The 22,858-nt window shown below is 42.9% G+C and overlaps 1 long non-coding RNA gene across 2 annotated transcripts; it reads right to left on the bottom strand.

Annotated features, from left to right (window-relative positions):
• Positions 1-3,575: 3,575 nt before the first annotated feature.
• Positions 3,576-20,228, bottom strand: LOC135415921 (uncharacterized). 2 transcript variants are annotated; one of them, XR_010431344.1, is made up of 5 exons: positions 20,109-20,228; positions 13,318-13,419; positions 11,471-11,531; positions 4,459-4,519; positions 3,576-3,820 (listed from the first exon to the last, which is right to left on the bottom strand). It is a non-coding gene; the product is annotated as an uncharacterized LOC135415921 (long non-coding RNA). The 2 variants fall into 2 exon arrangements; XR_010431360.1 differs by lacking the exon at positions 11,471-11,531.
• Between the last annotated feature and the right edge of the window lie 2,630 nt (positions 20,229-22,858).

The raw sequence follows: 22,858 nt of genomic DNA, 5'->3' as shown, positions 1-22,858 counted from the left end.
TCCATGTAAAAAAAATCAATTATAACAAACCTATTGGTTAAAACTAACTTTTGTTAATTGGCAGCAACATTGGTAACAATAGTGACATTTTTTCCTATAGCACTGCTGCTTTGCAGAGCAAAATAAAATTCCACTGCAGCCATCTGATATCATCTGAGTCATCTGATATCCTTATTCATGTGTGTTGGCCTTAGAAAAGTTTCATAAAGACCATATAATGAAACTTCATTTAAAGACACATTTTCTGGTTGGTTGTGATATTCACTTGGGAGGGATGAGGGCATTTTGAACATATTGCTGTCTCAATCTGAAAAATCATCATCATATACTCTCCAAAGATATCACAAAAATGTGGCAAAGTGTTCAGGGTGTTTTGAGTTGATCTGAAGGAGCCTTTTAAGGCTGCAGCATGCCTAATAAGTGTGGTACAGATAACTCGCAAGTAACAGAAAATAAAATCCTCTAATCAAAGCTAATGTGAAGACAAAAGTCTACACATTTAAATTTTTAAAACCAGATTGCCAATGAAGTGTGGAAGCCCCTGGCATAAAATCTTATTTCAGGGGAATTAGCAGTGTAAATAGTGCCCAGTACATAGCAGCAGTTTGTGTTTGTATCACTAAATTGTGCAACCAAGGAAAGCTTCAGCAACTGATAGCAACCTATACTGTCCAAGAAAAAGCAAAATCCCCTTTCGGATGGTATTATTCCTCAACCAATCTTATTTAAATTAATTATCTCCCCAAAGGAATAAGATTTGGGTGACCTTTCCGGGACATCATAATAAAGTGTGCTTTGTTTATTGAGTGCTTTTGAAATAGCTTGGACCAAAATGCAGTTTTGCTCTAATAAAATGCATCTGGACTTGTTCCATTCCCCTCCCACTCGTTGAAGCCCACAGGACTCTATGGGTGTAACAAAAAGAAGAATTTGGCCATTGACCTGCAACTCCAGTGACTCATACTGGATCACATAAATCTGTCTCCCAGTTAGAGACTGTAACAGAGGGCTGCTGCTAATGCTGAGCTTCCCTGCTACCATACAGAATGTGGGAGGTTTCAGGGGAAGGGACCTTTCCTGTCAATTCACAGAATCACAGATAATGGTGGAGTCTGGAAGGGATTTCTGGAGGTCACCAGGTCCAATCCCCCTGATCAAGCAGGACCACCTAGAGCTGGTTGCCCAGGATCGTGTCCCGATGGCTGTTGTCTCTAAGGAGAGAGACTCCACCATCTCCCTGGGCAACCTGTGCCAGTGCTCAGTCACCCTTACAGTAAGAAAGGGTTTTCTGATCAATTGAATGTTGAATTCTCCTGTCTCTTGGTTTGTGCCCATTGCCTCTGATCCTGTCAGATTCAGTGCAGAGCTGAGGGGAGGAGAAGTGAGAAGAAGACTTGGAGACTGGAAAGGCTGTGTTGTATTGCCAGCTGACTTCTCCTTCAAACCCAACACTCAGATTTCATACTTCTGGGTTTTTCCCTAAGACAGAGTCCTTGCTTATGGGGCTGGAAAGGCTGAGGGAGTTTTGGTCAGAGGGTCTCTAGACTCATCAAGCTGGCTCAGTATGGAGCTTGATGGTTGTTCAGATCCCCATCTTTGCAGGTGCTCTCCACAATGCAGACACTTAGAAAAAAAAATCTCCACCTGGCCACTTGTGCCAGAGTCTCATCCATGAGCTTGCTCTTACCACACAAGCCTGACTGTATGCTCCAGCAGACAAGCTATTCTGCTATGGACAGAGAGGAAGGGGTGGATGTCTGAGGTGAAATCTCTTCCTATGTTTTTCTGCCTGCATTTTTGTACCATTCTCGTCTCCATGTTTCCTTTTAGTTCCTCTCACCCGGGCTGATCATAGTCCTCCATTCATAGGAACAGAGAATACTGTATGGCCCCACACATTTTATTTTAGGCCATGAGGGTTGCATTACAGATGAGGATTGCCTAATCCAACACATCATCCAGCCAAATTGGCCAAGCATGTTACTGAGGGATTTTCTTATTTTGCTCAACCAAGGAGCTAAATGCTTTCTCTGCCTGGAAAAAATATCAAGAAATATTGTTTCAGAGAAAATGTTTTGGAAGCATCATCCCAAGTGGGGATTAGACTTGTTTTAACTGGGGTAATCTGGAATTGGAAAGCTGCACAGACATCCAAGAGAGCCTGGTGACATGTGGAAGTGTAAAGGTGAGACTGACTCATAGAAGTGCACTCAGGGCTGTCTTACAACAGCAATTCACAGCATATCTGATCCAAAACAAAAGAGGGTTTGCTTGCCCGCAGGGATCACCATGTACATACAGAGGAAACAAAGGGCTTACATCTTTCAACACAAAATATTTCAGTATAAATAGCTCACAGGAACGCAGCTAATCTCTAAGGCCTTCTGTCAACCAGCTGCAGAAGAGGGAGGAAGGGAAAAGCTTTTAGTGAAGGGCATCTTCAATGTGCAGAGTGGGCTTTTTTGTAGCCAAAAAGCCCCATTGGTTTTTGCTTGGTGGTTGGTGTTTGAATATAAAAAACAAGAGGGGTGAGTACTTTAACCAGGAAATCTTCTTTCAAAAACCAGAGACTCTGTCTTCTCTGTCACTGAGAGAGGACTGTACAATAAGCTCTGAACAGCTGGATCTCCCACCTGTGCTTCAGTGTTATGTCTGCCTTACCAAATAAAAATCATCCAGGGAAGAAACTGAGGCAACTCAAACTCAGACTGCTCACACTTCAAAACCATTTCTTTTCTCCTAGGATCTGTAAAAGAACAACCCAACCAGCTCTGCCCAAGACAAAAGCCTGGTGTTGTGTGGGTAACACCTCCCCTAAGAAACCTTCCCCACTGGCAGTGAGGGTGAGACCAAACCAGATGCCTTATGTTGCCTTTATCATCACTCCTGTTTTGAACCCCCAGGCTCTCATGCTTTCCCATAGGAATGAGCCCTCAGGTTTGTATTACAAAATCACCACCTTGGTCTACCTTGTGATAGGAACAGAGAATCGATTCCTAGAGGGGATAAATTTTTAGTGCCCCACAGGGCAACAAGGCTGGTTCCCTGATGGCTGGTCTACTTTTCAGTGAAACTGTAGCATTTTAGGGGCAGAAAGACAAATTCTATTACCCAGTTTGTCCATCTGCTGTCAACCACAGAAGGCTGTCCAAGAGGGATGCAAGAAAGAGGATTATCTAAAAGTCAAGCAAGGGCAGGCAGGTAGAGTGAGTTTTGTGTGTACACACCTCTGACTCGCATAGCCTTGTAAGAACAGCCTAAAATTTTCATTCAAACATTAATTCAGAATCCTGGAAAGCATCTAAGCACAAATTTAGGAGTTAATCTCAAAAAAGTCTTGCTTATGTGCTGGGTTAACAAGGTCTACAGACCTGGTGTTAGCTCCTCAGGTTACTCAAACCAGGTGACCGCAAAACCTCAGAGGAATGAACTGATTTTCAAATGTTTGTGGAAAAAATTAATGAAAATCAAGGGCAGATTTCCACAGGCACGGGGGATAAGACAGAACAGACGAGGTCTGGGGGCGTTTTTGCCTATTTGCTGGATACACGTACAGACCACATGGTTTTCTCAGCTTTGCTTCAAGATGGTTTAATTGTCAACTTGTTAGCCTGGGAAGGAAGAGCAGCTGACAGAGGGTTTAAAAACATCCTTTTCCATGGATACCTTGGCTGGTCGTATAGCTACTGAGTAGGCAGCACTGTCATGGCACTGTGGTCCAGAGGCCTCAGCGTTTGTTGGTGTAAAGTCAAGGTGGGGGACATCTGTGGCAGTCAGGTGGGTTGGTGGTCTCAGCACTTTCCTTCTACCAGGACTGTCACTGTTACATGCAACAAAAGAGACCCAAGCCTATTCTTCAGTCTGGCAGCAAATGGAAGGAGGTGTTGTTCATGCCACAATGACAGTGTGACTGATGTGGTGATGGTTGCAAGCAAGCCAAATTGCTCATGAGAGTAATGACATTGTGCAAAATGGTTTCTGCCAGCTTAGTTTGTATCTTTTTGATATGCACAGACCCTGAGGTGGTGGGCAGAGATGACTATATGTAAGGAAAGGCCAGGAATAGCTCACTGGTCTGTTTAATATTTCGGCTGCACAGGGACTAAGACTGTTCTATACACAGCAGAAATATTGTGGAAAGTAAATGACTAATCCCTCACTGAGATATGCTCTACTTTTACTTGAATCCCCATCAAAAACATGGTGCTCCATGGTGGGGCTCCATGTTCAGCTCTTAGGTGGAACACAAAGCAGCAGAAGTACATTTCATGTGCAGTGACAGATGACCCTGCAACAAAACAAACTGTTCTCAGGGGACCTGTGGCCAAACGTTGCCCAGCCCTCAGGAATGCCAAGGCTCAAGCTTTACGTACACAGTCATCACAATGAAATCCAGACAGAAGATTCCCTAAACAGTGCATAAACATGATCTAAATGTGAAGAACAAGCACTGCGTACATGACAGGAACATGAAGTTCATGGGTTTATTGCACTACTGTCCTACTCTGGATTTATATACCTAAAGTGGAAGAGAAATGGAATTATCACTGTCTGCTGGGGATGAAGGTCCTTCTCCTGAGAGCAGATGACTGCTGTGCAGGGACTGTTCTCCCGGACCCAGGCACCTTCTGCTCTTGGCTATACCATGACTCATATTCCAAAGGAGTACTGGAGAAGTGTCTCATTCAGAATTGTCCATCACTTATTTTAGGGTACCTTATAGGCACATAGAGGATGTGCTATACAAAAGGTGTTCCTGTATAAAAGATGCCTGTCATTACTCATGATAGCAGTGCTGCTGGGGTGAGCGGGAATTGTGCAAAGGAGCTGTGAAATTGTTGAAGAGATATTCTGCCTGTATATCCTGTCTTTCTTTCCACTGTGGCCCAAACTAAAACTGGAGTGTCCTTCTACCTACCTAATCTCTAGATTGCAGGAATCAGTCTCCCCTTGCTGTGGCAATTATCAAGGCTCACAGTTCACAGCTTGGTGCACTAGACTCTAGGGAGCTACTGTGGTTGAGTGAAGTGAGGGAATAAAAAGTTTCTAGGCTTCAGCTGGTGGTTTTACAACTTTTTTAGGTCTTACTGCTGGGCTCTGCTGTCCCTACTTTTCTTCTCCTGCTATCCTGGCTGTCACTGACTGCCAACCACCCTACAGGCAGAGCAATATACAGCAGCACTCTTCAGTCAGCTGCTGCTGAAAATCAGCTCAGACCATCGAGCTGGACAATGAAAGTAATTCAGCTGATTTTCCACAAGGAAAAGAAACAACAGTCCCACAAATGGCTCATCCAGTAGATTGGCAGTAACAAACATCTAGAAAGGGTAACTACTGACATAAGTGCATCCCAGAAGCATGTCTAACGAGATGGACATTTCTGCTTGGGTCTCTATTGACCTGTCCTCTGCCTAACAGGGAGTGTTTCCAGGAGAAGTAAAGCCTAGTAGAGATCCTTTCCTGCCTATGCATTCATTACTCAAACACACTTTGGAAAGAGATCTATTTCAGTTGAGATCTATTCTACAAATTATATGTTCAGGGCAAGACTCTCTTTCAGAGGGCTTTGCTCTGCATGTTAATTTGAATTATCTCCAAACTGCTCTCATGCCATTGAGCTCACTTTGGAAACTGATCCCTAAACATTCCAGCTCCTGGTCAGTTGACAGAGCATTTCTTTCAGTTCCCATTTAAACACGCACATATGTTCTTCTCCTTGGAGTCTGCACAAAGCCCTGCATTGTGGGCTGTACAGGGTACTAAAGCTAGCACAGTTGGCTTAAACTTGCCTTTTTTAGATTTGCCCTGCCTCTTTAGAGCAAAACAAAATCTTTTGTATCCTTGTGGCCAAAACGATTCAAGGGGAACCACAAGGATGAAAAGCCCCCAGCTTCTCTCCCATTGCAGTTTGCAGTCCGTTTCCCAGACCAGTGTGAATACAAGGGACAATCACATGGAACTGTCCTGTATAATTTGCTTTTAGGACATTCCAGAAGGGAATATCTGAGAGCAGAGGTGAATGTTCACACCACTTCTTCAGCCAGTCTCCAGAGCTGGAAGCAGTGTAGGTTTCCTTCCCCTTCCTATAATAAAGGATTCCTGTAACATCAGCATTGTGTGTTGGTTTACCCTCTGAACCTCCAACATCTTCATGATTTTCATAATGACTTTTGGCAATGAGCAAGGTTACCATACCATAATTAGAAAAGTACGTTTTGAAATCAAGATGTGATTGATGGCATTTCTCTGGAAATGAAACAACAGAGGTTTGTTAGGGAGAGAGTAGGACAGGAGGAGAAAGAATGCATTAAAAATAAGGGATAGGGAAGAGAAGATCAGAGAGGTGGAGTTGACTTAAGACTGTGCCAAACACGGACACAAACAAATGCCTGCAGTTGCAATGTTTTGCTTCCTGAATAAGCCTGACCACAGAACTAGTTCAGTGACTGATCCTTGCGAAAGAGCAAGCGAGCGCAGGGGCTGTGAACAACCAGTTCCCTATGCTGATAGGAGTGTACTATGTTGATACTACAGTGGTATCAACAGCAACACTCATGCTGTCTTGGGGAAACCCAAGAGCAGCAGTGGCAGCCTATGAAGGTCAAACGTGAACATGCAAGGAAAGCTCTTATCACAATACTGGGTAAGAAAGCACATGAAGTTTTAGCTGTGCCTGTTCAGTTGCCTGGCACCTTCTGTTGAAACCAGTCCTTCCAACCTACGCTGGATCCCGACCAAAAGAAAAGGTTTTGGAAAGTCCCCCTTTTGCACAGGGGACTTTCAGTATAGAAAACCTCTAGCAGAGAGACTCCTGCTCCTCTGTGGCATGGGAGGACATGCTCCACTGATCATGGTGGTCCATACAGGAGGTACATGAAAGACAACAGCACAGTCACAAGGTGAAAGCAAAGATACAGTATGTGACACGAACTTGTCAAGGGATGAGAAATGTTGCCTTTATTTGTGTCCTGGCAAGTTGTGAATTTATGAAATGTTATGTAAATTCTGTCCCTATTCTCTGTGCATGTATGCATGTAGCTGTGGTGTTGCGCAGTGAAGTATGGAGGGGACTAACCCATCCCTTCCCTAAGGACATGTTATATGGAGATTAGAGGAAGGCAGAGCCTAAGAATTTAATTTTTGCTAAACATATGAAGTTGGGTTCTGTACCATTTCATCTAATAAAAAAAATAAAATAAAGATGACTTTGCTGCAGAAAAGCAGCAGCAAGTGCCTCAGACAAGGATGAGGGGCAGCAGCAGGACCTCCTAGGTGCTGGCTCACTGCTCACTGCTTTGTAGCGCTGCCTCAGTGCTGCTGTTGCTACAGCTGCACAAGGCTCCTCTGACTGTCCTGAGCAGCTTTGGCAGGACAGAGCCCCTCTCCCATGGAGATGGGGTGTGCTGGGAGGCAGCACCAGGCATTTGGGAGAAGGGTGGCAATTCAGAGCAGACCCTGAAGGAAGCCAAGATGCAGCAATGGTCTGAGCTAAAGCTTTCCCCTTCACAGGGGCAGCAGCCAGCTTTTGTGCTGAACTCCTGGAAGTGTTCGGGAGGCAAGAGTTCTCCAGCCTTCAATGACTGCTAATGAATAGCTGATAAATTTAGGACAAGTTACCTTTGTTTGCAGAAGGTGGCATTAGATGGTCCACGTCATTAATGAGGCTGGAAAATGCATAGTTTACTCACAAATCTGAATCTTTAATTGTCTTCATTGCAGAGTCTTGTGCCAGGTCATATGGTTGAATACAAATTATAGTTGTTTGCTTGATTGTTTTTTTTAATCCATTTTATATTTGGCCTATAAACAGATATATTGTGATTGAAAGCCTAATCTCCCCCATTTATCTATTAAAGTCATATTCCATAACTTGAAGGAAAAAACCTCATTGTAATGCAATGACTAAAATACTCCTTTAAAAACACTTTACCATGCCTGAACATTTCTCAGTTGGGAAAATATATTATTCACCCATTGTACAGCTAGATAACTTTGGGCACAGGACTGTAAAGGAACTAGTCCATTCTGAGCAGGTATGTATCATAACTGGAAACACTTCAACCTTAAAAATAGACTCATGAAACTATAGCCTTATAGTTTACCCTGGTTAGCCAGTGACAGACCTTCTAGCCTTTGGCTAGATTACGTTTTGTGTCTGAGCTTTCATTTAGTTCGTGTTGGGTGCAGTGTAGACATTCATTTTCAGTGAATCAGTGACAGAACCATAAGTCATCCAGGATGGCTGACTCACAGTCCCATGATTTTTAACAACAGACATAGTGGATGGTTTTAAATAAATGGTAGTAGTACCATTTCACTGACATCAACATTTTGGAAAAAAAGGCAGATCAATTCCTCAGAGATAATCCCCACATTAATTAGTGCAACACAGAGTCGAGTCTCATTCATCACCTAGTTACCCGAATCACTTTGACTGGCAGGTCAGCTATAAAAGCTTTAAATCAAATTAAACAATTTCTCTCCAGGCTTTTTGCTTCAAACAGCTTTAAAACACAAGGTACAATTCCTCCTAGACAATCCTGGGAGAAAGTAAATATGCTGTAAATGATTAGCTAACTTGGCCTATGCTTTCGGTGGAACAATGTCTTTTATATGGAAAGCTGGAAAATGCCAATGAAAACTGATGTGTGACTGCAATTAACATTGCTGATTACTGTTGCTGCTTTGCCACCCACATTCTTTAAGAGACCACTAGAAAAATGATCTCTTTTCAAAGCTCATTTAGCAATGCTATCACATGAGGTGCACAGGTCATGGTTTTCACGGTGGCACAGCACACTGATCTTCCATGCTCTGCAGTATTTTGTGCACAGGCCTGTTTTTTTCCACTTGAGCAACAACACACCAGATTTGGTTACTTGATTTACTCCAGTGAGAGTACATTCACCCCCTTAGCCACGGCTGTTGTTCACAGCATGTTCACATCATGAAATACTGTCTGTAGCTGCCAAAAATGAAACCTGGGTGAAGGAGCTCAGGTAGCCAAAGAAGCCTCGGTAAAGAAGACAGGTTTGGTGGCAACTTGAAAATAATGCTAACATGACAAGGTACTGGTGTCCTACAAGAAGGAGTTTCCCAGAAGGGCCCTAGAGCAGTGGCTTGTGTCAGCAAGTCCAGCAGGACCAGGGCAGTGATTGCCCCCTGTACTTGGCACCAGTGAAGCCACACCTCAACTCCTGTGTTCAGTTTTGGGCCCCTCACTAAAAGAAAGACACTGAGGTTCTGGAGTGTGTCCAAGGAAAGGCAACAGAGCTGGGGAAGAGTCTGGAGAATAAATCCTATGAGGAGCTGCTGAGGGAGTTGGGGATGTTAAGTCTGGAGAAGAGAAGGCTGGGGTGGACCTTCTCCCTCTTTATAACTCTCTGGAAGGAGGTCATGCTGAAGTGGGGGTTGGTCTCTTCTCCCAAGTAGCAAGTGATAGAAAAAGAGGAAATGGCCTTAAGTTGCACCAGAGGATGTTTAGATAGAATATTGGGAATAATTTTTTCATGGAAGGGGTTGTCAAGCCCTGGAACAGGCTGCCCACAGAAGGGATTGCCTCACTATCTCTGGGGATATTTAAAAGACATATAGATGTGGCTCCTGGGGACAGAGTTTAATGGTGAACATAGTGGTGCTGGGTTAATGGTTGGACTTGATGATCTTGCAGGTTTTTTCCAACCTTAATAATTCTATGATTCAATGATTGTGTGACTCAGGTGTTAGGAGGGAAAGGGTGGGACAGGGAGAAAAAGAAGACAAGCATGAGCTAAGCAAGAGTGGAAATACAGGAAAGACTTTGGCAATGTCAATGAGCTTAGATGGAGCAAGAGTTTAGAGCACATGAATGGGAGGATGGTGAAAAAGAAGGAAATTTTTGGACTTTGTCCATTGGCATTATATGAGGATGTGTATCATTTCTCTCTGTACTTGGGAGTTCACCACTGGAGATATTTTACCTGGGTAGGAATCCGGGCAACTGACATGGTGGGCAACACAGGGACATGTTTTCTGTTCTGGCAGAGAGGGGGTTGATATTTGGACTTTGAAAGAGCTGAGAGAAAGGGGGTTGATATTTGGACTTTGGAAGGGCTGAGAGAAGGTGGACTCATGGACAGTGATTTCAGTATGGGTGTAGCTGTGGCACACCAATAACACTTAGACCAAATAAATGCTCAAAATATTGACACAGCAATGACACTGCTATGTCAGCATAGAGACAAAATAATATGATCTGGTGGGCACACGGAGTTTGTTCACTGTTTGTGTGTAGGACAGACACAAAAAAATTAGACATAAAATCAGGAATTTGTAAGATATAGACTGTTTGTTCCCTTAAAGAGCTACTTCAGGTGACTGTGGACACAAGAACCACAATCCACATGGAGGCCTCACAAGAACTTGTCCATCACACTGTCCATAGGACTGTCAGTAGAGCCTGTGCCTCAGCAAAGATAATAGCATTGAGGCTGCCTGAAGCCATGTTAAGCCTTCTAAAATGGTACAATAGCTTAGATTGGAAAAGACCTGCAAGATCACCAAGTCCTACCATTAACCCAGCATCACCATGTTCACAACCAAACCATGTCCCCAAGTGCCACATCTACATGTCTTTTAAATCCCCCCAGAGATGGTGACTCCACCACTCCCCTGGGCAGCCTGTTCCAATGCTTGACAAGTGTTTTGGTGAAGAAATTTTTCTCAATATCTAATCTAAACCTTCCTTGACACAACTTGAGACCACTTCCTCTTGTCCTATCGCTTGTTACCTGGGAGAAAAGACTGACCCCCTACAGTCAACCTCCCTTTAGGTAGTTGTAGGAAGAGATGAGGTGCCCCCTGACTTTCCTTCTCTCCAGGTTAAATAACCACATGAGTTGGGTGAGTCTAAGGACTCCAGTAAACATGGCTTTAAATCTAATTCCCTCTAACTCTTGATAGGGAAATGCTTCTGCATCTGTGCAGTGGATGACTGTGGAGCATCCCTGTCAAAGGCACCTGGCATACCCAGAGAAGCAGCCAGACTCAGATGGACAGAAGGAGTTGATAACTCATAGGACCTGACCTGTAAAGTCATGCAGTACTTAAGTCAAATACCAAGAAGCAGGAGATAGAGTCTTTACAAGCAGAAAGGAAATGCTTAATGACACAGTCCAGCTGTCAGGTTTTTTTAGTGATGTGAAGATCTATAGATCAAAAACAAATCAAAGACTTCTTTTTTTTTTCTCCCTTTGTTTCTTATGAATGAAAGGAGAGTCTGAAACTCTTCCTGTGAAAGATAAGGTTGAAAAGAGATGATAGTTTAGTACAACAGAGCTAAGACAAAAGAGAGGTCCTCTGAGATATAAATATGTGTATAAAAACATTTATCATAAACATTACATTTACCGAGAGAAAAACAACTAGGCAATTCACATCTTGAATGTTTGCCAACAAGATCCATAGCAAAAGTAGTAAATCAATTGTTCACCTTTGATCACTCATGAAGACCAGGAACAGCTGCTCTTTGCCATACGCAGGCTTTCTCAATGCTAAAATGAAGGAATATTAAATCACACCTTTCATGTCCAAAAAGATGCCAACAATACATCTTTTATTGTAATGTGTTTGTTGCTCAGATGTTTCCAAACATTTAACAATGAATTATTAATTAAAGGGAGGTACAGTTGCTTAGTAGAGCTGATGATTTGGAGACAACAGATCCAAAGTCTTTCCCCAGACCTGCAATTGCCTTTTTCTGTCTTTTCTTGGCAAGCAATTCAGTTTTATGAGTTTCAATTTGTCTATCTGTAAATAGAGATAACATCTGCACTATAATAAATTTAGCTTTTCCTTCCATTCACAATCTGTCCATGAGCAGTCTGGTTCTGTATGTGAATCATCTCTGGTCAACAAATTTCTTTACATTTGCTGGTTACAAGCACAGTGTTTCTTATCTAAAACTGAAACACTGATAATGACAACTGTTTTGACTCACTACTTCCATTTTTTCTGTAGTTAAAAAATATAATACTAATCTCTCTTGGGCACACTGGGGATGGGACGGGGACTGTGGAGGGAGAAGACATTTATAATTGAAAGGGAGGATGTGCTTAACATGGAGTAAACCAAATCCTTTCATTGACATCTTATTTAAAAATGTGCCACTGGGAGGTTTGCAAGAGATTAGTATTGCTGAATGAGAAATAAGTTAGTTTCTGACTCCAGGGCTGCAAAGTAGAGCTGTTCACCACTACATTGCTCCATTCACAGTTCAGTCCTAGTGTCACTTAACATGTGCCAGGCAGAAAGAAAATCATAAATGCCTGTACTAATTTTAAAGAGTAATGATTAAAATCCCAACAGAGAGGCAAATCCCACCTTCTTCTGTACAGCAGTGGACAAATGAATAGGGGCAAATAGATGCCATTCTTTCCTTCACACAAGCTGGAGAGTTTCCAAATCTGGTGCTTAACAGAGTGGTAAGCAGAACATCAATTAAATAGGACATGGGCACAGTTCGTACACTGTGACCCGGGGAGGTCAAGCTCTCAGCCCTAAGCTGAATCTGAATTACTGTGGTGCATCTTACAGGCAGTTTCCCATCGCCTCCTCACTAAGCAAAAAAAAAAGGAAGCTCTGCCTGTATTTTTCTGACTACTTATGTATTTTCATTTTGTAGCATTAGTCAAATTTAAGGGCAATTCATGCTGTGGCCTTGGGAGTTGTGGGAGCTGCAAATAGTCAACAACAGAATCTGTGTTTATTTTTTATGTCTGGGTTAATAAAACCAAATCAACTGTATTCCTTCCATAGAGAGGGGAAATTTTCATCTTGGAATATTACAGTCTCCCACATAGTCACGGATTTGTTCTTTAATAAAGATGTCTTTAAAGAAACTGGTACCTGGACCAGTGTTTTAGGAGTCTCAACACTGTACCTGTTATTTTTTACTGCACTCCCTACAAAATCCATCTGCACACTCCTATAGATGTTGCTCAGAGTGTAGAGTTTTGATCAGAAGTGTCTTTTAGGAAACCACCAAAATAACCAGGGTTCTGGTTTTTTTATCACAAACATGTAGAAAATTCATTTCACCTCATTTTAAGCTGTCTTAAACATATGCATCATCAAAATAAATTTGTGAGGCCAGAAAATATTGTAACCTCTCTTATATTCTTAAAGAAGCTGAGGAAGGAACAGTCAATCAGTAATATTCCAAAATAGCACTTAGCTCCCAAAAAGAGAACTTAGACAGAAACTGGGTGTTAAACCCAAGGATATACCCAAAAAATAGCCACTAGATAACTTTGGAGCCCAGAATTTCCATGAAATTACCTTCAAACATGTGGACTGTGGCACTGAGGGTGTCTGTAGAAGGCAGTAGGGATTGAAGTCATCACAGCTCACTGCTCCCACACCAACACTGCTGAGCCCCTGCTGTGAGAGTTATGAGCCCTCAGTACCAGGTTGAACATGTAAAAGTCCGTGTTTTTCCCAGTGTCCCAACCTCAGAGTGTATGCAGAAGGATCAAAGAACATCTCTGCTCCTCTAGCCCAGACGACTCTACTGTCCTCAGTGGGGAAGGCATGCTCAGGAGAGGAGTCCTTAAAGCAGGGACAAAGGGAAACAAAGAATGGGAGTAAAACAGTCTCTGCCCTCTCCTTGAGGATGTACTGCCTAAAATGAAAGATTCAGGGACCAACAGAGTGTGTTAAAGAGAGCAAGATGCTCAAGCCAGCAAGGAAGTCTTCTATCCCTGAGCAGGCAAACTAGTTTTCCATTTGCTTCTTGGATTGTTTATGCATTTTTCTTTAAAAAAAGACACTGGGGGAAAAAAAAGCGATAGCAGGCACACAGGAATCATAAAGACTAATTTCCAGGGAAAACCTCATGTTAAACTGGAGTAAAAGCCACAGGGGGATGGGAGGGGAAAGACGAACCTCAGTAGAATTTTGTAATTACAAGCACCAAACCACCCAATTTATGTTCAACCACAAAATATATTGTGGTAGGAAGGTTGTGTCCCAGGAAAGTCATACCTCTGAAGGCCTTTTGTACACCCACAGTAGGAATTTACCCCACCCTGAGTAGAAATACTTCAAGCTTTCCTTAGGTGGCTGGTGGCAGTGCCCCAAGTTAACTGGAGGCCTTCAAGTTCAAACCAAAACAGAACAATCCCTTCCTGGGGAGTTTCTTCCCATCAAGCATTTTTGTGAAGAATCCAACCTCTCCTGAGAGATTTGGCAGTCAAAATCCAGAAAGAAAATATTTAAGTACTTCCTTTACCCTTCTCAAGCTCCTTGGCTGCTCTGGTCAGGATGATGCTTTTATTGTGTCCAGGGTGACTTATTTTGGAGGACAACAAACCTCCTGGCTGTAAGGCTGGAATTCCCAGGCCTCTTTGGACAGCAAAGGGAAGCTTTGATATATTTTGAGGCTGTCAGATGAGGCCTGGGACTGATTCCTCTTTGATTTCTTGCTTGTCACCTGCTGTTGAGCCCCTCATCTTGCAGAGCAGGCTTACAGAGCCATATGCACCTCAAGGGGTTTGCACACAATACCTTATCACCCTAAAGCATCCTCCTGGGGAAGGAAATGCAATGAAGCACAGAGTAGAGGTTCAGTTGTGGCACCTCAATAGCCTCGCTGATTCAGGGAATGGAAGTAGGCCAACATCTCTAGAAGATGGCTTGGTTAAACCATGTGCCTAGGGAGGGAAGGTTTTTTTTCTCTTTCAAGCAGGAAGATTGACCTCCCTTCTCCATTCCCTAAAGTCAGTTTGTTTCCCAGGACACTGCAGGGGAAGGAAATCAGCCTTGTCAAGAGCACCCAACCTGCCCCAGCACCAACTCAAGGGTAGGGACACAGCGGGGCTGGTTCTTGCTTTGGCTCTTCTGTCCACCTGGGAGACAAAAACCATGCTGACTAAGGGGAAACCTTGCAGCTCTGAAACTGCTGGAGTCAATACAAAACTGAAATACTCAGTGGTTCTGAAGTTGCTGCACATCACAAACATAACCTTCTTTTATGATTGGTTTCTGTGATTTCTGTTACTTCAAATTTTTGACTCTGTTTGACTGCTTTAACCACTTCCTGCCTATAATGACAGCAACAAACATGAGTGAAATCCCAGCTCCCTCTGATCCTAGGAGAAAAATTTCCCTCAAGTGAATTGTAGATCTTAGAGGATCTCACAAGGATTTTAAGAATATTTGCTCCTTATATCTGTCTCAGAGTGGCAGCTGTGTAGCATCAATCCAAACACTCCATGATACACAAGAAGCTGAGACACCTGTATGACAGACTCCTGTTTACCTGCCAGCCTCCATGCTTCGGCTGGGAGCATTGGACTTTCACAACTCACCCATCATCCCAGTGCTTCCAGTATTTTGGAATTCCTCTTACCCTTTTAGCAGCATTGTCCCTTAACAGCTTGTATGAAGTAGGCAACAAAAATCATCTGGTTTAAACTCATTGGTCTGACTGCTTATGAAGTCCAAAGTGTGAAAATTATTTACGTTGAAATTATGGTTAGTAGAAATTGAAAACTTACAGAGATGATGAAGACATAATTTTTCAAAGTATATATACTTTTTCCTTACAGTTTTAAGTACATATATACCTCTATTCTATGTGTGCATGTGTGTATATTATATATGAATATAGTTTACTATACATAAATACATTCATGTGTGATTGCAGTGTGCAACAACAAAATCAATTTCTTGAACGTGAGGCATTGCTGTCATTCTGTGCTGGCAGAATCTGAATTGGATCCTGCCATTGCAGTGAACTTTAGGTGGACATAATTTCTGCCATTGCAGGGTCTTTGAGTAGCTGAGACTGCAGCAAAGTCTCCACTTGCACATTTTAGTTTCATGGCCCATTATCCAAGTGTCTGAGGTGCCCCGTTTAGATCTTAACATAGAATTTTGTGTACACACTTCTGCATCTACAGACATTTTGCAATCAAGTCTATGTACCAAAAGACATACAGAGCTGAAGCTCTTACAAAAACAGTGGGCCTTATCCAAACCACAGGCTTGTCTGCAGTGAAATATTTGATCTATCTCCTGTGCTCTGAATATTGGTCTTAGACAATCATCTCCCTATTGTGATTAGAACATGGAAGAAAAAGGGAGCTATGGAGAAACTTTCAAGTTGTTTGCAGAAAAGTACTCTGGATTGCCTCTTAGATTTTTATTTGGCTCACAGATATATGTTGTCTATTTAAAAGTTCTGTTCTCTGCCAGAGACATGTTTATTTAACATGGTTAGTGCTTTCTTTTTTTCTGACATTATAATTATATTAGCATCGCAGATTGAAGATTTAATCTAAAACACATTTTTTTTATTTGGGCAGTGCTATATCCAAAGATTATTCCTTGGCTTTAGATATAGCTCACTTTACTCTATGGGTCAGATTTTCAACAGCTATTTTGTACTGATTTGCACCTGCTGAATTACAGGGTCATTGTAGTCCTCTGAGGACTACTAGCTGAGGCCTAAACTAATTGTCAATGTCTCATTAGCCAACTTCACAGACAATCCTGGTGGATTTATGCATTTGCACAGGTCTTGAAAGCAAGGACAGGGAAAATAATATTGTGATTCTTCGCAATAAAATTAACACTGTGATTTCTTGCAGCTATCATATACTGGTGCAGATGCTACATTTTTTTCTCTTGTTACTAATAGCTGATTTCAGTGATACAATATAATTACTAAAACCTTGCTTGTTAGGCATGAGTAGGGCGACCAGCCCTGCCCATGACACCGAAAGTCCCTGCCCAAAATGCTTATGATCTCAACAAGACAATCACAGAGCAGACAGTGGAAAACATAATGAAGGAGCTGGTTTAAGGGACAAATAGCTATAAATTATTATAATCACTATTATAATAATTTGATCTAATTACACAAGAGACCGTTACCTGTTTGATGATACAGCAAGCATTGGTTTGTTCTCTGGCCAAGAATAAGTTAGTGACAAGAGTATCCTAGCTGTCTTTCCTGACTTGTAATGCCAACAGCTTCTATTCAGCAGTTGACTCTAATAAAATCATCTAGCTTTTTTGAAAAAGCAGGAGGGGAAGGCAGCAGCTTGATGGGTGACCTCAGTTCGCTGAGCTTCAAGGCCAGTTTTTTGGACTCCCCTTCTATAAATGCTGCAATTATCTTCTGTACATAATTCCAGTTACAATTCTGATTGGAAAATGGAGCTGCTTAGGGGAGCTTACAAGACAACATCTGTTCAACAACAGCCATCTGTGCCAGAACAGCAAACCAGGGCTGCCCGAGGTGGGGTGCTCGAGTAAGACACATGGAGAGAGTCACATCTATATGTGCTGACATGGGCCAAAATTAGTTCTTCCATTCACATCTATTTGTAACCCAGACCAAGTACTCTTTTGCTCTATGCATTCCAACATCAGTCATTAAGGAATGCTTTAAAAAAATCTTATTAAAGAAACTTCCCTGGCTGTTATGTCCAGCAATTCTTTAAATAAAATTACTTCGACAGATAGCCATCCCCTACCAAGTGCAGAGAACCAAAAACAGACTAGTAAAACTAGTTTTCAAGTATCTTTTGATGAATCTTTGGACTTGTTTTATCTCCTTTTGCTAGAGGATGGCTAGTGAATTAGCTGATTTCTCCACTAGCCCAGTGCCATCCTACACTGTCAGCCTACATCTGCAGTATCTCTGCCTGGCTACCAACAGCAAGCCCACTAGTTACACAGGGGTCTATTTGGCAGCATTTAAGAGAAGATGTTGGAGCAAGTAACCCTTCCAACCTGCTGTTGCTCCAGCCCAAGCCCTTGTGTAGTGTGTTGGGCTACTTGGTGAGTTATAGACAGCTCTCACTGAGTTTTATCATACTTTTACTTGTCCTCAGGTTTATCCCATGGGACTTTCCAATTCTTGTATCTTTGTGCATCTGCCAGGGTAAAGCACTGGTTAACAGCTGTGGATGGAGTCTGTCCTGACTCCTAAGACTCATATGTGCCAGCAAATTGGCCAGTTCTGCCTGTAAACATGTATTGCAAATTGTTGTAGTATGTGGCTCAAGTAAAATGAAAAAAATACTCTCCTCTCGCAGTATTTCCTCCTCCATCCCCTCACTACTGACAGAGCCAAATTATGGTCTGACTGTTTCTCCTCATTCAGACAAAAGTCACAAGGTCGGCTGCTAAGTGAACAAGAATTTTTTAATGAGGAAACCAAGAAATACATAAACAAACCAAAAAACAAAGAGAAAAACTTTTAGTACTAAGCCATGTTTGAATAAAAATGACCAAAATTGTTATTTATGTGACAAGACAATGCTCTAAGAACTCACATTGATAAGTTTCTTTTTCAAGGGTAGTTGAGAAGTGCAATCTAGAACACACAGTATTGTGCAACAGAGTAATATTTGACATAGTGAATAATATGAGGAAGATTTATCGTGTGCACTGTAAAAAATTGCTGAACTGTCTGATGAGTCTGTCCTGCCTCACACCATCTCCTTAGAAACACTAAGTGATGGGTGGCTCTAAAAGTCACAAATCATGACACCCTGTCATACCTGACCCACCCCCTTGCTTCAGGTGTACTGCTGGAAATGTGAAAGTGCATCACTGGTCCCACCCCTGCATTATCTTCTCAGATAAGCTCTTTCTGAAGCCAATGTGCCAATTTTAGACAAAGGTCTGCCTATGCCTTCTGCTGGACCTTCTGAAACCTTCCAAAACTGGAAAATGGAGAATAGGGAAGGAAGGAAAGGAAGGAAAGGAAGGAAAGGAAGGAAAGGAAGGAAAGGGAAAGGGAGGAAAGGGAGGAAAGGGAGGAAAGGGAGGAAGGAAAGGGAGGAAAGGGAGGAAAGGGAGGAAAGGAAGGGAAGGAAGGGAAGGAAGGGAAGGAAGGGAAGGGAAAGGAAGGAAAGGGAGGAAAGGGAGGAAAGGGAGGAAAGGGAGGGAAGGAAGGGAAAGAAGGGAAGGAAGGGAAGGAAGGAAGGAAGAAAGAAAGGAAGGAAGGAAGGAAGGAAGGAAGGAAGGAAGGGAGGAAGGAAGGGAGGGAGGGAGGGAGGGAGGAAGGAAGGGAGGAAGGAAGGAAGGGAGGAAGGAAGGAAGGGAGGAAGGAAGGAAGGAAGGGAGGAAGGAAGGAAGGGAGGAAGGGAGGAAGGGAGGAAGGAAGGAAGGAAGGGAGGGAGGGAGGAAGGGAGGGAGGGAGGAAGGAAGGGAGGAAGGGAGGAAGGGAGGGAGGGAGGGAGGAAGGGAGGAAGGGAGGGAGGGAGGAAGGAAGGGAGGGAGGAAGGGAGGAAGGAAGGGAGGAAGGAAGGAAGGAAGGAAGGAAGGAAGGAAGGAAGGAAGGAAGGAAGGAAGGAAGGAAGGAAGGAAGGAAGGGAGGAAGGAAGGAAGGAAGGAAGGAAGGGAGGAAGGGAGGAAGGGAGGGAGGAAGGAAGGGAGGGTTCTCTTCCAGGTAATTTTAGTTCTCTCCCCTGTCTCTTTGGTGATCTTCCAGTTGGATAAAGACAGGACTGTGGAACCAGTCTTTGTCTCAGTGTCCATGTTGTCTACACACTGCTGTTTCACTTTAACAGCTCTCCTGTGAGGTCTGTTTCCTGTAATTTCCCCATGCTATTTACCATGTGCACTACAACAGGACTTAATTGGGACCAGATCCCATTATACTGGACTCTGTGTAAACATCTACAAAGAGTATTTCAGGACCGGAAGAATTTCAAATATCTACCAACCTGAATGTAAATCTCTCTGTTGCCAAAAAATTGTTAATTTCAAATGATAGTGGTTTGATGTGCAGATACAAACCCTCTATCTCCAAAAGTAGCACTTATCCCTACAAATTTTTGGAGTATGATCTGCAAAGTCAAGTGCAGGAAAGACCAAGAAGATCAGGTCTCTCTGAATCTTACCTCTGCCAAGAGACTGTAGAAGAGTGTTTGCGGACCTGAACTTCAGATGAGTTAGATGTCAGCCAGCAGATTCACTGAACCTTTTTGCCTGGACCACTGCCCAGTTGTCTGCAAGAAGCTGGTTATTATATTGTCCCTAGCTCAGCCTCAAGAGTCTGGAGTGGAAGTGATTAGACATGTGAGCTGTGGTTTGGGAGACATACTTACTGTGTGCCAAGGGACGTGCAGACAATCACGTAAAGCAGAAATGCACACACTCACGCAGTGCTGCTCTTGCTGGTGAGATGAACCTCCTATTGCAGCAGCTGTGACTCAGAGCAGCATTTGCATATCCTTGATCAAGAAAAAAATAAAAAAGGACCAGGAGCTGAAGAAGGGTGGGATGATCAGGGAACAGCCAAGATGAAAAGCATGTTCAGAAGTGGGTGAGGTTTTCCTCACCTGGGACGTGCTGCTTTGCACCTACAAATGTCTGCCTGGGCACAGCCCCACTCTCCTCCCCAAGTGCAATATTCCCATGCAGACTGATACAAGCAACGAGGGGCGGTGGGATCTGGCTTAACCTTGTCTGGGCAAGGTGAACCTTTTGGGATCTGTATTTCAGCAGAAGGGAATCATCCGCATAACAGCAGTTATCTACATGAGTATTTTTACACCATTAAACTCAAAGATGGATGTTTAATTTCCCCTTACTCTGGTTCCCAGGAGTTAGGCATTATAAGGCTGTTGACTTTTGAGATTTTCTGTTAAAGGCATAATTGCTGAAACCCCATGAGGTTTGAAATAAGATACTGTATTATTTTCACACACCCACATACACACAAAGCAATTTTACTAACTGAAATTAAGACTATTTCCCTTAATTAACAGAGCCTGTAAAAAAAATGTTGCTACTTCAAGTGTAAACTTATATAGGGGTGAAAACAACCTCTTTTGGAGGCACAAATAAATGTTGCAGTGCTTTTAAAGGCAGCTCATTTGTTTAACAATGAGATCAGGAGAAAAGGGAGCACCACACTTTCATTTCGGTGAAAATTCTTCTCTCCCTTACAGTGGTGACAGACACATATGTCCAGCTACAGAAACATGTAACTCAAGATGCTTATGTTGGAAGGATTCATGAGGTGCAATGAAACGTGTTTCATTTCTGTTCCTAAACAAAGAGATCAAATCCCACTTTCAGCTGGAAATCTCATCACCAGTCTTTCGAAGGAAGGGTTGGGCCCTGCTCTGACGGGGGCAGGAAGGGATAGGCATCCATCCCAGAGAGGCTTTAACTGAAGCAGGCTTTTAAGGAAGGAGAGGCAAAATCCTGTGCAGAGGGCATCTGAAGGGTTCCTTTGGACCATTAGTGTCAACACCATGTCTGGATGCAGGCATCTGCCTTGGGGTGTCCCTGCATATAACATAGCATGCCCCAAGATGGAGGATTTGCATGTCCCAACAAAAAGCATCTGCAGCCTGGGTAAGCTAGAGTGGTGTCCGGGGGGAACGGGATTTGCTGGGCAGATGGAAAGGCTAAAGGAGAATTGTAGAAGACCCAAATAGGTCCATTTGTCTCTGTGTGTACTTCTGGATTGGGTAGAAAGGCTGCTTCATAGAACTCCTTATAACCAGGGAAAAGGGGGCTGGCGAAGTGCCTCAAGCCCATGGTCACTGTCAGAAGCCACACAGGTCCAGCAAAAGGGGCTCCAGTGTTGTTGCAAACCTCTGTGATGCAGCAAGTTTCACTCCTGCAGAATAAGCAGCAGTTTGTACATGCTGGCAAGGTTTTCTAGGCCGGGACGGGGTGATCTGCAATAAAGGTACCCTGTGAGAGTTTCAATGAGTCCACCTCAGCTTTACAGATCTTCTCCAGAGATACTAGGACAAGACAGCCCTTACAAAAGCAGTCCTCTGAAAGAAATCAGCATCATAAAGCTGCTCTGGTGTGAGGGCTGTAGGGTGAAGCAGCATTCAAAGCATCCTTGGCAAAAAAAACGTATAGAGCAAATGCGAGAAAATTATTGTTTAAGCTATCCTAGAGAGTTTAACATGGTAGTAACTGAAAACTGGCAGCTACACGGCCTTTCAGCCCTCCTGTGAGATACTGAGATTTTTTGGTTATAGGGTTTTTTCTTTGGCAGATGGTTTTCTCAAGATCATCTTACAGATTCATGCTGGAGCAGACAACAAAGGTTTTATTATTCCCATGTTCTCTTTTTCTCTGTAGGCCCTGGACACACATTCTTTTGCCTCCAAATTTAAGTATGTTAGTTAACCTTGTTTCCTAACATTAATGCAATCTTTGCTTAAGGGAATGTTGCAACTGGATATTGATTTTTTTAAAAGAAATAGGACAGGTCATTTCAATTCTTCATGAAACTCGTCTTCCCTATTGTTCTGGCACAGCCTGAGGATGGAGGATCACCTCTTGCTCTGTCTCACTGCACTCCATGTTTTTTCTCAACCTCTTCTTGCATCAAGTCCTTCTCCCCACTGTAGTCAGCTTTCTTGTTTTTGTTTTTTTGATGGTCTCTTCCCTTTCTGTGAGTGGCAGGCCTATCCTTCCCTGTTCTATTTCTGTTCCTTTCCTTCCTTCCCTTTTTTAGATCTTTGTGTCTAATTTTGGCCGATTGCTTCTACAAGAAGCTCAAAGCAAACCTAAAACTACAAGAAAACCAAGCAAACAAAATGTCTTAAGATTCAAACCTCGAGGTTCAGACTCATTTAAGGCATGGAAACAACATGGAAAATTGCAGCCCAATGTCATGAAATTTAGCCGTATTCCTAGGGATTAAACAGAAGGTTTGGGGCCTAAGTGTCAGGTCAGTGTGAAAAACCAGAAGCAGTCCCAGCCTGACCCATCTCTGTTTCCCATGCAGTTTGATGGAAATGCCTACTCTCTTGGGTCTGATCACCCAGCACATGAGCTGCCTAATTTTACTTGGGACACTGAAGCAGAAAGTGTAACAGTT

The sequence above is a fragment of the Pseudopipra pipra genome, chromosome 1 (assembly GCF_036250125.1).
Source record: "Pseudopipra pipra isolate bDixPip1 chromosome 1, bDixPip1.hap1, whole genome shotgun sequence".
Classification (NCBI taxonomy): domain Eukaryota; kingdom Metazoa; phylum Chordata; class Aves; order Passeriformes; family Pipridae; genus Pseudopipra; species Pseudopipra pipra.
The sequence above is the reverse complement of the archived record's forward strand: the minus strand, read 5'-3'. Positions and strand labels throughout refer to the sequence as shown.